Source organism: Amblyomma mixtum, chromosome 1 (genome assembly GCF_055824585.1).
Source record: "Amblyomma mixtum isolate Tamu chromosome 1, ASM5582458v1, whole genome shotgun sequence".
NCBI lineage: Eukaryota > Metazoa > Arthropoda > Arachnida > Ixodida > Ixodidae > Amblyomma > Amblyomma mixtum.
This window is the reverse complement of record NC_143012.1, coordinates 326,887,936-326,904,352: the sequence shown is the minus strand read 5'-3', so window position 1 is coordinate 326,904,352 and position 16,417 is coordinate 326,887,936. Positions and strand designations below refer to the sequence as shown.

Below are 16,417 nucleotides of genomic sequence, written 5' to 3'. Positions count from 1 at the left end.
AGAACTCCGAAACTAGGCGTTTATGCAAAAGTGCGCTGAAACTGCGGCAGCCTATTTGCCGGATTTCTTGCTCTAATTTGGCGGGTAAACATTGTGTTCTTGTACAGTGTGCGTGCGCTTAGTACTGGGCTGCGCCCAGACGCGGGTAATTGTGTTGCTGGAAGTATGCCAGAGTGGGCTTTGAAGTTCTCGTCTTTTATCTTCCTCCTTATTCTTAGTGGGCTGGATAATTTAGTGGCGGGATTAATGCAGAAATAGCAGATTATCATCATTTGCTTATTTTTTAAGAGCACTTTAAAGGCCTCCTCGGTGGCATTGCGAAACAGTCGCCGCGCCCTAATGTTAGCCCGAAAGAAATTGTTTGCTCAGAACACCACAACACGTACGTTAGCACATTTTAAAAAAATAAGTATAAGAAGTGAGGTGCAAGTAAAAAAAAAAACAGACCGCATTCACGCTAGAGAAAAGCATCTTGGAAGAGCTAAACAAAACGTAAACAACTAAATTTCAAATCGGGAGTTGTACTAGCGGGAAGGGCTGATGTTTGCCAGATAGGACGCGGATTAGGGGCGTGGAAAATAAAGACAAAGAGAATACCGAGAAGGGAGGAAAACACCTGTGCAATGCATTTGCGATCTCATTATCTCACGCGCGTGCTCATGCATGCGCGGCTGGGTGCTTATGTGTGTGTGTGTGTGCGTAGGGGGGGGGGGGGGGGGGGGGTCCGGAAATTGGTTGGATAGTAGACTTAAAATTGTGTTCAAACCTGCTCAGTGAACCAGCATGGACCTATGCTTACCGAGATAAAAATTCGCTAGAGGGAAACCTCTTGCTCCTTTCACGGCTTCGCAAATAGTGCACATAGCAGGTATTGCATTTCAATGCGAAAGCAGTGTTCCGATGCCCAAACTCCGTGAAAGATCTTGGGATGTTTGTGGGTTTGTGCTAAGTGAAATAAGAAATAAAAAGAATTTAAAAAAAAATTAAAAAAAATTGAGGAGGCACTTAAGCTCCACCTTAAGCGTATTACGCGATAGCGTAATGGGTTGATCCCCATATATGCAGACGGTAATTCTCTACTTTACATTCATAGATCTCTGGGAGTCATCAGACACCTCCTGGCGCAGTGGTGCAGTGGTCAAGCGATGCGCCACTGCCCTGCGATGGCAGGTGCTCCCAGCGGTGGGTTTTGTGCTACCCGGGTTGCTCTTCTAGAGCGACCAATCAGTAATTTACCTGCCACGTGCCACGGTGCGTGGTGACGTCGAAAGCTAACGTGACCTAGGTGTCCCACCTGCCTCCTAGGTTGCTCTCTGGGGACCACCTGCCAGAGCCACGGTCGTGATTTTTTCGCTCACAACGCCGACACCGAATTTTCTGGAGAACGGGGTCTTCAACACTATCGCTATAAATAACCGCGACTGGGATTCGAACCCGCGGCGGCGAGAACAGATGAGCTTCGCTGGCCACTGCGCGAGAGCACTGGGTTATCGCCGCAGCCAAACACGCCTCGTGTCAAACTGCAGCACACTCTCACGCGCTGTCCATTGCGCATCGTCATGTTCATAAGTACTACAATCAAACTAATGTTCGCGCTTTGAGCTTTATGGCGGTAGTGACAGAGAGAAGTGCGCTGCTTGCGTTGGCGTGGACGCCGCGCTGGTGCATAGACCGCAGGCGTACATTGGGGAAATTGTCATTGAGGAAGTAAAAGTTGAAGACGCGCAAAACTAGCTCCTTGGGTCAGTGGACCCCCAGGGGCACCCAGGCATGTAGCGGTGGCTTCCACCTGCAAAAAAGTGCGCTTCCGCAAAATATTTTGTGCTTAGCGCCGCCGCGGGGCTCAGTGGTGGCTCGGCTGCTGACCCAAAAGACGCGGGTTCGATCCCGGCCGCGGCGGCTGGAATTTCTTTGGAGGAGAAATTCTAGAGGCCCGTGTACTGTGCGATGTCAGTGCACGTTAAAGAACCCCAGGTGGTCGAAATTTCCGGAGCCCTTCACTACGGCGTCTCTCATAGCCTGAGTCGCTTTGGGACGTTAAACCCCATAAACCAAACCAAGCCAAACCTATTTTGTGCTTAGCAATGCTAAACCACCAGCCAATTTTTTTGTACAACCTCTTACGTCGGGAATAAGCGCGAAACTTTGCTTCCCATTGTAATTACTCAGGACAGGCTGTGACGATTGTCAGGATCTGTTACTAAAAATACTCATAATTTTTTTAGACGATGATGATGAGCTTTTGATGCACGACGGATTCTGTGGCCAAAGAGCGCAATGCCACAAGGTATTTTAGTCTATGCAAAATGGGGTCAAACACCCATTTTTTCAAGCATTTCACGCTAGATAAGCCGAACACCAGGCCAACTGAAAGCGTGTAACCATTGTGTCACCGGTGGGTATACGGCGGCACTGAGGATCGAAGCACGCATCTCCCGCACGCGAGGCAGATGCTCAAACAACTAGATCACCGTTGTGGTTATTTAAGAAATTTGGATGTTCAAAGTGGCTTTTTTTTTTTGTAAAATCTGACAGCAGCAGTGGTTGAATTTTGAAGTGCATTTTTTCTGCATTATTTTCTGCTCTCCGCCGGCTAACGTCGCCATGAGATTTATACAAACAACGAAGCAAGCAAGCAAGCAAGCAAGCAAGCAAGCAAGCAAGCACGCAAGCAAGCAAGCAAGCAAACAAACAAACAAACAAACAAACAAACAAACAAATAAACAAACAAACAAACAAGCAAGCAAACAAACACCGGTAAAGAAGTAAACTAATAAGGAAAGAACTTAAGAATGAAAGCTAAGGAAATAGTAAGGAAAAGAAAAGAAGAAACAGTGTACAGCTTTAAATTTACTTTCATGGCTTTAAAAAGGCTTCATTGTTTGCACTGTGGCAACCGTTTGCAGGAGCGCCGCGTCTCCAGCCTTCGAGTTTTTCATGGAAAGGCGCTCAGCTATGACGCCCAGAAGAAGCCCGACGTCACGCAGCAGCGTAGGTTCGAAATTGATTGTGGGCACGAACTTCTTTATTTGAAATTTCCCTCGTGTGACGGACATAAAAGCAGGCGCATTCTCGCAAATTCTCGGCGCCAGTTCTCAAGCACATCGCATGCACTCGTGGAACGGATGCTGTAAACGCGGTTTCATTGAATACAACTTTCTCTTTTCCTTCTCCCCCTTGCTCTGTCGAGCTGACAGTAGCTTTATCTCGCGTGACACGTTTATTCGACGCCAAAATCATTCAGTAACGCCCACATATACAGAAACCGTCGTGAAAAGAGCCCCGTCATCTCTTCTTGCCGGAAATGACGCCTGTGAAAATGCGCTTGCGCTGACGACGCTGCCGCCTAACGATGGTGAAACTGGGAAAACCTAGCAGCAGCCATCTATTGGCTTTGCGACAATGCAGCCTTTCGCCGCAGCCTCGGACGTTCCGGATGGCTGCCAGCATCGCTTTGTCCGGCATATGATGAGCTCTTACGTCGTCGCGGCAAACTTCGTGGTTCATTGCTCGCCGGTGAATAGGACAAGGCAGCGTAAGTGTTTTGCGACGTTCGATTTACTACAGTCGAAGGACTGAAGGAGATACCTGGATACCTTCCCAGCCATAATGATAGTCATTAACAGGCTTCTTTCTGTGTGGTGCGGGCCACACGAGGGCTATGAGGAATGCCGTAGTGGAGGGCTGCTGATTAACTTAGCCACCTCGATTCCTTTAGTGGCTACTGTACTATGTTAGTTCGCCTGTTTCTTGACACTTCGAATTCATCGAAACGCGACCGCCGCGGCTGGGATCAGATCTGCAACGTTCGGGTCATCGGCCGAACACCACAGCCTCAGAACCACCGCGGCGGTTAACATGCAGAGCAAGAGAAAGTGCAGAAGCGCTCCGAAAACTTTGTGACTGAGGCAACTGATAGTGCGTAGACTGTTTGCTTTCCGGTGTTGGGAAAAACAGCTCCAGCGCAGTGCACATATGGTAAGTATATATCATGTGTTCGGGCTAGTTGGTTGCCCAATGAAAGCTTTCACGGGCGCTGCATAGATACGACACACATGTTAAGAAGGTACAAAAAAAAAAGAAATAAAATTACGGCTCGTCTCTTTTTTTTGTGCTATTCGTAACTTGCGTATGTCGCAACCATGCAGCTTCCGCGTATGCTTCCATTGAGCAACTACGGTGACCTCAGAGCGAGCACAAGTCGCAAGCTCGATGCCTGGCTGCTGTTGTAATTCGAATTTTAGAACCAAGGACACCTTGGCACACGCTAGTACACGCTTCCGCAAGCAGTCATAAAGGGCTCGAAGTACGAGAACAAGAACTGTGGCGCTTTTTTGTACACGCTCTCTTTCCACCCTGTTACCCAGGAGTAGGTATACTGATGTGATCGGGGTGGTCGGGACCAGGGTCTTCACCGCATAAGGGCGAAGCAGCCAGACTACGGAGAGAAGCCTTCGGGAGGAATAGCGAGCTTGAAGGTTTATTCTACATTTTGTAACAGTAGCAAGTAGACCAAAGTCAGAAAATGGGGGAGGATCTGATCTGGCACCCCACAGATGGCTGCTTAAATGCAGTTCAGATTCCCCAGGCACCCAGCTAGGGAATCTGATCTCTGGTTGAGCGTCCAATGGGCCGCCAGCGTCTTCTTAGGCTCCGCCTTCCCCACGTGGCACCGCACACCGCACAGACACACACACACACGGGCAAGGAGGAACTTGGCGTCTCTGAGTCGCGAACTGTTTTCCCAGGCCCAAAGGTCGTTTGCTGCTGAGTGACGATCCTGGTCGATGGGGACGCGAGCGCTGACCGCTCACAACGGTCCACGGGCAGTCCGGGAGAAGCACCGCGCTCAGCCTTCCCGGCGAAGGGATTAGACGCCTTTGTGTACGCCGACGCCGTCGCCAGAAGCTGCCCCACGCAGTGTCTCTTTTGTCTCCCCCGAACAGCAGCGCTTTCCGTAGCAGTAGCCTGATGACGCCGGACTGGCTCGCCTGTTTCCGCTGCCAGTCTTTAGGAGCGCAGTTCGGCACCAGAGCTGCAGTCAGCATCGCCGGCGAAGGGGATTATAGCCTTTGTCCGCCGACGCCGTCGCCAGAAGCCGCCCCAGGCACCCTTTTCCTTGCATCTTCTCCGAAAAACAGCAGCGCTTCCCGAAGTGGCCTGATGGCGCCCGTCTGGGCTCGCCGTTCTCTGCTGGGTGGGACTCCGATCATTACAGTCCGTCCGCCGCCACGAAGACGTCACGAAGTGGTTGCAGCTGTTCGGTGCACCACGAATGTACGTCAGTGTCCGAGTCCTTCTTCTCGACAGGTCGGCCAGGAAGCCCTGCACATCTTGCAGTGGTCCTCGAAACGTAGCATTAGTGATCCGGCCTACGCTAAGCCCATACCTCCAGCAGGGCAGCACACGGCCAACCTCAGAGAACTGCCAGGTTTTCGGATAAAGTTAAAACAAAGGCTGTAAATTTCGATACCCAACACAGCCTTCGCCTCGAAAGCGCATGCCTGGAAAGCTGGCCTATCGGACCTAGTTGAGCCAATTTTGTGTTTTCTTTTGTACTGGAAGACACTCGCTTCCGAATTTTGAACAAAGAAAACCGCTCTAACTGGACGACAATTGGAACAAACGGTGACGCTTCAGAGATGCAAATGCGGAGAAAACAATCCAAACTGTTTTGCTCGGGAACTTTAAGGACTTCCAATAGGGCCACGGAGAAAACACGTGCTGAGGCCCTCGCGTTTCAGTTTTCTCGCCCTCTTTGTAATGAAGTTCAACTCGTAATTGCCACTAAAATTACGAACGTGCTTACTTCCCCTCATTTGCATGACCGCATAGTGCCGTCACCTTTGCTCAACCTGGCAAAGCTTCCCTCAATATCGGAGCCCGACTCACATTAATCGGTCTAATCCTTAAACAAAGAGACTCCAGGCGCTTATGCCAGTGACCTACAATGGCCCGTCTCTCCAGCATTTCCGCGTGATAGCGGACGCTGCTATACATAAGCACTACGTGTGCATTGTCAAACAATTAGCATTACAAGAAATGCAAGACCACTACTGCTAAAGTTAATGAGAGCATCCAAAACTACCTGTGCTCAAAACTTTTTCGGCAGCAGCAAAAAAAGAAAAAGCAAACAGCAGAGACTTTTTCACAGAATCTGCTAACTACCCCCGTCGCGACACGAAGGGTCCTATTCTTCAGCCGCGCTCGGCGCGGTCGCAGACTAACAGTAGCTGGGGCCGCCGAGACCCGACAAAAGCCGAAGGACTTAAATGCGCGTTCACCTCTTCGGGCTCCAGACGCCACGCGACATTGATTTGTTCCGCACCCCGGTCGCGCGTCTCCACCACCTGAGCAGGATTTGAAAAGAATGCGGGAGGGGGACGATCTAAGAAAGCAATGCCTACGAGCATTCCCCTCTCGATTCAAGAATGGCCTAAGGAAACGCGTTCTGCTGCGTTCTTTCGCTTGATAGCTATGCATGCTTCTCTGTGCCCTGCCGCAAGTTTTACGCGTCCTGCTACCGCAGCGTCGCCACAATGGGTCAGGTGGCCTTCGCTTTGTGCGGTGTCTGTCGCATCTGGCGTGCCGCGGTGACCGTCTCGGCCGATTGCACTGTTGGCTGGCCTTTAGCTTTCCAGTGTTTTCGGCCCGTACTGTGTCTGTTCTCAGGAGAGCACGCTCTCGCTTGGTTCTCCCTGCGCGCGGCCGCCTTCTGAAAACTGCCTTAGCAGATCGGCCCTGCGCGCCTCCCTTTCTAGCGGTGTCCTCACCCTCCGCGTCTTCTCGCTGACGCAGCACCGAGCCGCATTTCCCACTTGATTTTGAACAATGGGCTCGTGCTTTCGGCGAGTCACTGCACGTCGCAGTATCTGACTGTCTCATCGGCACTTTACTCTCTCCTGAGCATGATGTGCTCTCTCGAGGCTTGCTGTTCGAGCTTACGCCACTAACGCTCTGGCCTGCAACTGGACCTGAACCACGCTGTTCGCCTAACGTAGGGTTTTTGTCCTGTGTGCTATCCTCTCGATCGCAGCAATCAACCTCACTTCTCAACAGAGCATCTGCCTCAGGGTTAGAGACGGCCGCCTTCTTTCCGGAAAGTGCACGCTCCTCTGGGCTCAAAACCGCCGCGCTGCACCTTTCCTTACTGCTAGCAGTGCCTACATTATCCCCCGAGCCCTCTCGGCTTGCGGATATGCACTTTTCGCTAGCCTTAGTGTCCTGATTATCCCCCGAGCCCTCACGGCTTGCGGATCGGCACTTTTTCTCACTCCTAGCCTTAGTGCTTACTCTATCCCCCGAGCCCTCGCGGCTTGCGGATCTGCACTGTTTGCTAGTTTCGTGACCGAAATCATCGGTCCCTGCTGCTGAAGTAGCCTTTCTTTCTAGCGCCAAACCTGCCCTATCCCGGCACTTCTTAACAGCCCTCGTGTCTTTCGGCGACTGAGCGGTGCTCCTAAGTCGGTCGCTGACACTGTCGTGGTACACCTGACCACATTCACTTTGGCTTTCGAGATCGACCTCTGCGGTAATTCCAAAGTGCATGAAAAGCGCACTTTTAGCTTTTCCATAATTTTCCGCGTCCTCGTCCGACAGGCGCGCCAGTACGTTGGCGACTTCACACGGGAGGAAAGCCAGCAGCATAACTGACCAGTAACCCTGGTCCAGCTGCTCCTCCGTACAAGTTCTTTCAAACTTTTCAAGGAAAGTCCTGATATTACCGCCTGTCCTGAAAACACTTAATCGAGATCGAATTCCTTGCATTTTGATCAAGTTAAGTTCACGTGTGATTTCCCGCAGCTCTCTTTCCCGCTCTTGTCGAGCTACTTCATCCCACTCTCGCATCTTTTGATCGAGCTTCCTCTTTTCTTCATCGTCTCGCTTCTTTTGTTCCCGTGCCTTCTCTAATTCCTCCCGAATGTACTCCCAACATCCGACTATCTCCTCCGCGTCTGCACCGCTTGCCTCAATTGCCTCAATTAAGAGCGGTTTCCTACGGATAGACCCACAATCGATGCCCAATTTCCCGCATATCAAAACCAGGTCCGGTCTGCGCAACTTTTTCCAGTCCATGTCTGCTCCCCAAGCGACGGCTAGTCTCTACTAGTGGTCAGAGAAGATTCCCAGGCAATCTCTGGAGCCACATTCCATTACCTAGGTTTACAAATTTCCAAAGTTGTACAACCTGGCAAAACTCAAAGAGAAAAGACCGTGCACTTACCCATACCGGAGCCAGGACGCCGCGCAGACCATCCCACCGCTGCCAACCAGTTGATGTGATCGGGGTGGTCGGGACCAGGGTCTTCACCGCATAAGGGCGAAGCAGCCAGACTACGGAGAGAAGCCTTCGGGAGGAATAGCGAGCTTGAAGGTTTATTCTACATTTTGTAACAGTAGCAAGTAGACCAAAGTCAGAAAATGGGGGAGGATCTGATCTGGCACCCCACAGATGGCTGCTTAAATGCAGTTCAGATTCCCCAGGCACCCAGCTAGGGAATCTGATCTCTGGTTGAGCGTCCAATGGGCCGCCAGCGTCTTCTTAGGCTCCGCCTTCCCCACGTGGCACCGCACACCGCACAGACACACACACACACGGGCAAGGAGGAACTTGGCGTCTCTGAGTCGCGAACTGTTTTCCCAGGCCCAAAGGTCGTTTGCTGCTGAGTGACGATCCTGGTCGATGGGGACGCGAGCGCTGACCGCTCACAACGGTCCACGGGCAGTCCGGGAGAAGCACCGCGCTCAGCCTTCCCGGCGAAGGGATTAGACGCCTTTGTGTACGCCGACGCCGTCGCCAGAAGCTGCCCCACGCAGTGTCTCTTTTGTCTCCCCCGAACAGCAGCGCTTTCCGTAGCAGTAGCCTGATGACGCCGGACTGGCTCGCCTGTTTCCGCTGCCAGTCTTTAGGAGCGCAGTTCGGCACCAGAGCTGCAGTCAGCATCGCCGGCGAAGGGGATTATAGCCTTTGTCCGCCGACGCCGTCGCCAGAAGCCGCCCCAGGCACCCTTTTCCTTGCATCTTCTCCGAAAAACAGCAGCGCTTCCCGAAGTGGCCTGATGGCGCCCGTCTGGGCTCGCCGTTCTCTGCTGGGTGGGCCTCCGATCATTACAATACCCTGCGCAAAGGTTACGGGGCACGCAAGTCGGTAAAGAAACCTATTTCTATGCAACATTTGCGCAGAACCCTAGAACGGCAGGCATTGTGCCGTGCTTCAGCACTGCAGTAGAGGATGTACATTTTTAGTTCAATTCACGTGCAATGGCTGGGGAGAAATTACGGTTTAAGCTTGCACTGAGGCCCCCTCTCAAAGATTTCGTCGATCTTTGGCTGCCACCATGCATGACCTGCGTGGTCCACCAGTCACCTAGGTCACATGACCTTCTGGCGTCATCACAACCTGCCCACCGGATTGTGAACAAACTGCCGACTGTGGTAGGGGGCACTTTAATGAATGGTCGCAAGAGGTTGTTCGGGAAAAGCAACCTGGGTATCACAAGCCGCACAGGTCGCTGTGCTTGAAACAGCCACCTTCTGGTGCCGTGACGCATCGCTTAACCGCTGCATCACTTCACCAGAAATGGTACACAACAGGGTCATTACAAAATACTTGGTTTTTTAGTGGGCTATAGCACTAACGCTCCCACTCACCGATTTCACAGATATTTGTCTGAAGCTTGTTCAAATTTGACAACCGCCTCGAACCGATACAGAAACCGAATTGAAAGCAGAAGCACCAGCGCACTTAATTCGCATTTGGCCTAACCGCGCTAACCGTCCGTCACTTGCACCTAAATTGAACTAATATCGCGATGTTCACTGATAAACCTCCGCGCGTGGGCTTAACACGTGGTTCTTTGCGAAAGGTGGATTTATCATTTTCCGAGGATAAGAAATGGTCGGGCATGCGGTTAGATAAGCTGGATAGTCATATGTCCCTCGCGGTTATTCCACGACGAGGTTGCCGTAATGACAGTATTGAGTAATATAGAGCGCGAATCAAGATCGGCCGCACATCCGCCACACGAGCTTTGGCGGCCAACTTAGGCCTTCGGCCAACGCATGGGCGATCACTGAGCCTTTGCGAAATTGCTACGGCCTTCGAGCAACGCCACTACACGTGGCGTTGCTCGGTGTGCGGCCATCTTGAAGGCCGTGATGTTAATTTTGGCGTCCCTATCACCTCTTCCATTTCGCACCATGCCGGACGCATTAGCGCGCTCTCGCTGTGGGGATTTAATGTGTTTGCAGTGTGAATATCCGCTGCATGTGGTCTTTCGTGGGCGTGGCACCACCAGCATAAATTCTTTCCAGCTAAATGTTGGAAAGAATGATCATGAGAAAGCTTACTCTCCGTTCTTGATTACCGTTCGGCAAGAACCCCGTAGGTGAAACTGTGAGACTTTTGTTATTGTTAAGCTTGATGAACAAGAAAAGCAGTGTCTATGGAGTGATGCTGTAAACGTGAGCACATTTGAGCGTTTTCCCGGCAGCGTTTTGCTGCTACTGGCTTGCGAGATCATAAAGCAGAGCGACTTATCATACCCATTACTTCCTGGAGATTGGCTTAGACATCAATGAAATGCGTCCATGTGACACCACAAGACCATGAACGGCCTCTTATTTCTGTTTTCTCCCCGCCCCGTATGCGGAGAGCTGTGCCAGTGCCCTTGGTTACGCACCAGTTTAGCATTGGGTACAGCATTACCCCTGGCTTGGTCCTCGGCTCTCTCTGAAGCGAAATGCTTGAAAAAAATAAATAAATAAAAAAAGCGTCTTCAACTCCACTTTCCGCAGACCAATCGCCTTGTGCCATGACGCGTTTTTGCGAAACTTTCCTTAATTGCTGCACTAAAACTCACCATCCTTTCTGCAGTATCTTCTAACATATTGATTCCGTACGGTACCGGGAGGTACATGTAAACTTAACAAAACTGAGAAATACTAAACGTGAAGGACATGGCGATAAGAAATGCGAAGTACAGGAAGTGAGATAAAGTGCCGAAATCTGGAGCTGGCTGTTGCTGCGGTGTGCGCTTTCGGAGGCAAGAATACGAGATACGTGGCTGAAATTTTCTTTGTGCGCAGCAATGTGGAAACAGTTTGCGAATCCACGCAGCGGTCTCTTATCGACGGCGAGGTTTGTGCCATAATTAGGCCTTCTTTGAATGCTAAGAAGGCGGACATTCACCGAAAGTTATGCGAAGTTCTTTCACGGGCACATCTGTGACTCTCTGCGGGTTCGGCGGACGGCGATACAAATGAATAATTGTCGAGAGCTCACCGCGGACATAGTGTCATGACTCATGACATATAAGGTAACCCACTACCCCATACAACACTGAGCATCTGGGAGCTTCTGCAGGTGGGGCCAGCTCCACAGTTTATCATAGAGCACTCGCATTTCGTTCAATGTTTTTCAATGTTTATCCACATGAAACGGCTTCTTCACTGCGATGCTTGGTTAGGGTGGCAGCAATATCCTTTTTTCAGGAGACTGATGGGACACAGAAAAAAAAACTTAGCGTCGCGCAGTGTAAGAGGTCCAAACAAAGGTACAATATTCACTGTCTTCGTCCATAAAAAAAAAAAAACGAAGTTCTCGATCTTCTTCTCTTGTTTCTTCTCTAGCGGAACAACCTTGCGAAATGCGTTACGTTGCATGTTCTTTGAAGGATGCCGACCGGCGAAATTTGATGGAAATCAGAATGTGTTTGCACTCACCGTTTTTCTGTTTAAGCTGCCGCCAAACTCAACGTGGTTATGAGACAGGGAGCACGACATCAGTGTCATCGCATCTGCATAGAAAAATTGCGAATACGCGCAAAAAGTGTGTTCGGAATGTTTTTCCGCTCCAGAGCTGAAAGCCAAAACATACTGAACCCATCCATTGCAGGACAGGCTGCCGATTGTTAAGGCTTTTCTATTGCCGCGCTCGTGCGCGACAATTTTAGATAGCTAAATTTAAGTTTCGTTGCCGCTTGTACACGTCAGGGGTAGAAGGCCACTTACTTTCGAAGCGAGAAGTTGTTGGGCGTTGGCATGTTGACATCTGCCTTGCATGCAGTGTTGTTCTCTAGATGCTTGATCAGCCCGCATTTTGTAGCGATAGCTACACTACGCCAGCCGCTTCGCGATGTCAGCGTGGCTGCGCGCTGAGCCATGGCACCACCGCTCCGCCAGCTGTGCGCATGCGCGAAGTGACGTCATAGCTCGCAGCTAGCGTGCGCGCCGCGCGCCTCGCCGCTGCACCGACGGCGGAGCAGACGCCGCCCGCCTCGTCAGTTGTGCGCATGCGCGGAGTGACGTCAGAGCACGCAGCTGGTGTACGCGCTGTGCGCCTACATTACGCTAGCATTTCGAGCCCTCAGCGTGGCGGCGCCGTGGTTGGTCACGTGGTGCGTAGAAGCTGCTGGCGGCGCGGGCCGGCGAAACCGAGCGGGGGAGGAGTGGAGTGAGAGGAGAGAGTGAATGCACGTCCAGGGACGAAGATGAAGAAGGAACGCCCAGCGAAACGGAGCGGCGAATGACTGACTTTGCAATTCGACTGAGCGAGTTCCACTCGGCCAGCTGTAGCTATCGCGTCACTCCAGGTTTAACCAGCGCTAAAGCACAGCCAATTTTTATGAAACATATATGTCTTACCTCCAGGTTGTCCACACAGCACATAATGCTCGGGGACCACGCGAGCCAGGGAAAGTCTAATTTTCCATCTTTCTGTCGGGCATCCGCCCTCAACTGCACCTGGTGTTCCGACTCAAAAAATGCTGCTCGCCTTGTTTGCAGGCTGCATGTAAAGGCCTCGAACGGGTCCAGGTTTTTTGCGTTCGTGCTTCGTGTAGACGAAAGCTTCTGACGGCCGAATGTACCGTCCTCAAGAAGTGAAACGAAAGAATGCCAAAGTGTGTCCCTATGAGTGTACTGCTCTTCGGTAGGCGACGTTTTGAAAATGTCCGAGGTTCAGAGGAGTGCCGCCGGTTTACTACCGGTGTTACAATGGGTACAACCTATCCCCAGGCCTGGTGCTGGGCTTAACTGGGGTTAAGTGCTTGGGAAATGGGTCTTTGACCCCACCTTGAGTAATGCTATCCCCAGGCCCGGTGCTGGGCTTAACTGGGGTTAAGTGCTTGGGAAATGGGTCTTTGACCCCACCTTGAGTAATGCTATCCCCAGGCCCGGTGCTGGGCTTAACTGGGGTTAAGGGCTTGGGAAATGGGTCTTTGACCCCACCTTGAGTAATGCTATCCCCAGGCCTGGTCAACGTTTATAGATACTTTTCTAGTTCCATAACTCCTCGTAGCGCCCGTAGGGAGCAGGCGGCCTGTCGCCGTCCCCGCCACCGCGGCGCTGCAATCGCGGGTTGAGCGGGGAGAGCGAGAGTCGTCTGCTAGCGTGCAGCGTTTTGCACGAGCACTCGCATTCGAATCATCGCGGCGCGACTGCTGTTTTTTTGTTTCCGGCTCTTGCCCGGAGGTATTTCATAATATGTGTGCTTAGCGCGTTTTTGAACTTAAGAGTGGTATTCTGAGCAGTGTCACGAGCGGCCGTTTTGTACGGGCAATGACGAAATGCATGCTTCGATTCTGCTTCTCGTGAGATGAACCTTGGTACTTCGATAGATTCGGATTATGCGCCGAACCAGTTTTTCGCGACTGGCTGTTGTGTTACGCATTTAGCGCAAAGTTCCTTTTACGTTTTATTACAGCAATACTGGCGCAAATAAAACCGGCCGCTGTCTCAGTGGCTACGGCTGCTTTCCCGAAAGTCGCGAGTTCGGTACCGGTGTCGGCGAAACTCAAGAGTAACTCAAGGCCCTTGGCATTTAAATAGAAAAATGTTATTCTCAAACCAACTAAACATCGTTGTTGACAAATTTGCTGTCAACTAATTTGTCAGACAAGCTTCGCCTTCTTTCGCTCTCTTTGAGCTCTAACGACGCTGCTATTTTCCAAGCACTTTGCTCGCGCAAAGAAGTGCATGCGCGTCACTAAATAAAAGCAAATTAATTGAGCTGTGAACACCTCAGCATGCTGTGGTCAACCAACACCATTCGTGCCTTTTTTTTTTTTTACAAGAGAACTAAGCACGTTCCAAAACAGGTCGCCGAACAACTCGTCCTTTCTAGCCTGTTTTATAGTGCCCTCTACTGCGCTTACACAGGCAAGCATCTTTTCGGAACGGTACATCTTTCCGTCCTTGTGATGCAGTGGCACGGATCAGCCGCTTTCTCAGCACACTTACTGCCACAGGCACCTTTTACTTCGGTCGTGTCGATGATGCCCTCCGCTTCAAACATTTTGCCAAGCTGGTGCACATAGCACATATTTCTTTGTCTGCACTTGTCAAAGCAGCGCAGTCTTTGTGATAGAGCGTACTTCTAGCATTTTAGGCCACGCTACTGCAGCTGGCGACATCGAAGTCAGAGCAACCGCGGCAAAGTTGCTTTGTGTGCACGATCTGCAAAATTGCCTTTACATCTTTCACAGAAAAAACCTGAATGTCAGTATCCCACTTGTCCAACAGCCTTCCATTTGCTTGGACAGCATAGGTCAGGTCCTCACGAAATGCGACACTTTTCAGAATGGTGTAAACGCCTTCCTTCATCCCGGCGTCGTAAAGGACAACATCTTTGTATTTTCCCGCCTCCTCCTCGAGGGCCGCCATTCTCCAGTTTCTCGGAAGCTGTATCGACGAGCTCTTTTCCACAATCTGTGCGAAATCAATCCCTTGCACGGGATCAGACAATGCTTAAGGAATTTCTAGGTGGGACTTCGCAAATGTGGCAACAGCAGGGGCCGCGTTGACAGGTACAGCCGGGCACGAAGCAAGTTGTCATCGTCGCGCTTCGATCGAAAGCTGCTTCACGGCCAGCAGCGTCTGTTGTTCTGAGTGTACGATGGGGACCACGTGTTCGCAGAGCGCACAGGAACACAAATGGACAAAAAAAGGCAACGAAAAACACGAGCACGGGCTAAGTAGTAACTGCAGGACAGGAGCCGCGCGCGCGTCGGCGACGCGCAAGCCTCGACTGCAGCGCCCTCTCACCGCCCGGGTACAAGCGGCGCCCTCTTTCAGAGGAGGAGTTATGGAACTAAAAAAGTATCTATAAACGTTGGGCCTGGTGCTGGGCTTAACTGGGGTTAAGTGCTTGGGAAATGGGTCTTTGACCCCACCTTGAGTAATGCGAAGCGCTTGTGCTATGGCGCTCTTTGGCCGAACTACCTTGTGCCTTAAAAAACTGTCATAATCGTCATCACCATCATCGGAACCACCAGCACCACCATCATCAGCCAATTCCAAAGGGATTTTTTCTGAGCCCTGCACTACAGCTTGTGTACCATTCCCGGCGCTCCAAATATCTGAGGCTCAGGAGAACTTTCCATCCACGGAGAGCTTATAAGGTTCAAAAGGATTGAAAATTGGGCGAGTTGGTACGAATTCGTACCAACTCGCCCAATTTTCAACCCGTTTGAACTTTATTTCTTGTACAACGGGCTCTTTTCAAAGCTTATAAGCACCAGAAGTTGCTGCTATAGGGCTTTGACGCATGGCCCAGAAGCAAAACCTTGTTACATGCTCCGGAAATTACCCCGGAACATTTTAACGACACACATGCGCAAATGCGTTGTTGTGACTCTACTCCCCCCCCCCCCCCCCTCCCCCCGCCACCTTAACTCTCTTTGTGTGTTCCCGTCACACCTTTATCCACATAGGCCATTCCCAGCAGTGCGTGGTTCTGCTAAAGTGGTCTTTCTCCGTGCACGCGCTCCCATGCGACCTCCTGAAAAGAAAGGTAGAACCGGACACGAGGGACGGATACGACCCCTGGATTCCACGTACCTCCACTTCTGCCTAACTGCCACGACGTGTTTTTCTCGACTTCCCCTTAAACAGCACCCAACGCAGCAGAGCAGTATTGACCCTGCGACCTTGTGTGTACATCCGCCAGGGTGACATGACTCAACGCCTGCTGCCACGTGCGGAGACGAGCGTCTGCCATTCAACCGCGCCTCGCTCTTTTGTCAACTGCGCGGGTGACGCCGCTGAAGGTGTTCGCCTTTGGGCGTTTCCTTGAAACAAGATATGGGATCCACCTAGCCGGAAAGGACACTTCCGGGTATCCAAGTGACTCAGCCGAGGAAGACGATGAAGCGGGGTGACGCCGCTTGTTACGACTCGCCTTCGTCCTGGGGAAGACGACGACATGGCAGCAGCGAAACGCCGACAAACCCCGAGACGCGCGTTGGGTGAACGCCTGGATGGCCACGGAAGCCGCGTCCGTCTGCCCGGTTGAGCGAGCGTTTCCCGTACACCGAGTGGGAACGCGCGTTCGAAATGCGCGCGAACGCCGCTCATGGACATTTCGGCGTCTGCGCTACGTGGTTGGCATCGTTCCCCTCTCCCAGCGCGTGACGAC

General features: G+C 51.6%; 1 protein-coding gene across 1 annotated transcript in view; it reads left to right on the top strand.

Moving 5' to 3' along the window:
• Positions 1-3,429: 3,429 nt before the first annotated feature.
• Positions 3,430-16,417, top strand: part of LOC149372814 (very long chain fatty acid elongase 7-like) — a 44,019-nt gene continuing 31,031 nt past the window's right edge. The window contains exon 1 of the mRNA XM_089567343.1: positions 3,430-3,535. The gene's annotated coding sequence lies outside the window, so the exon portion shown is untranslated. The remainder of the gene's footprint in view (positions 3,536-16,417) is intronic.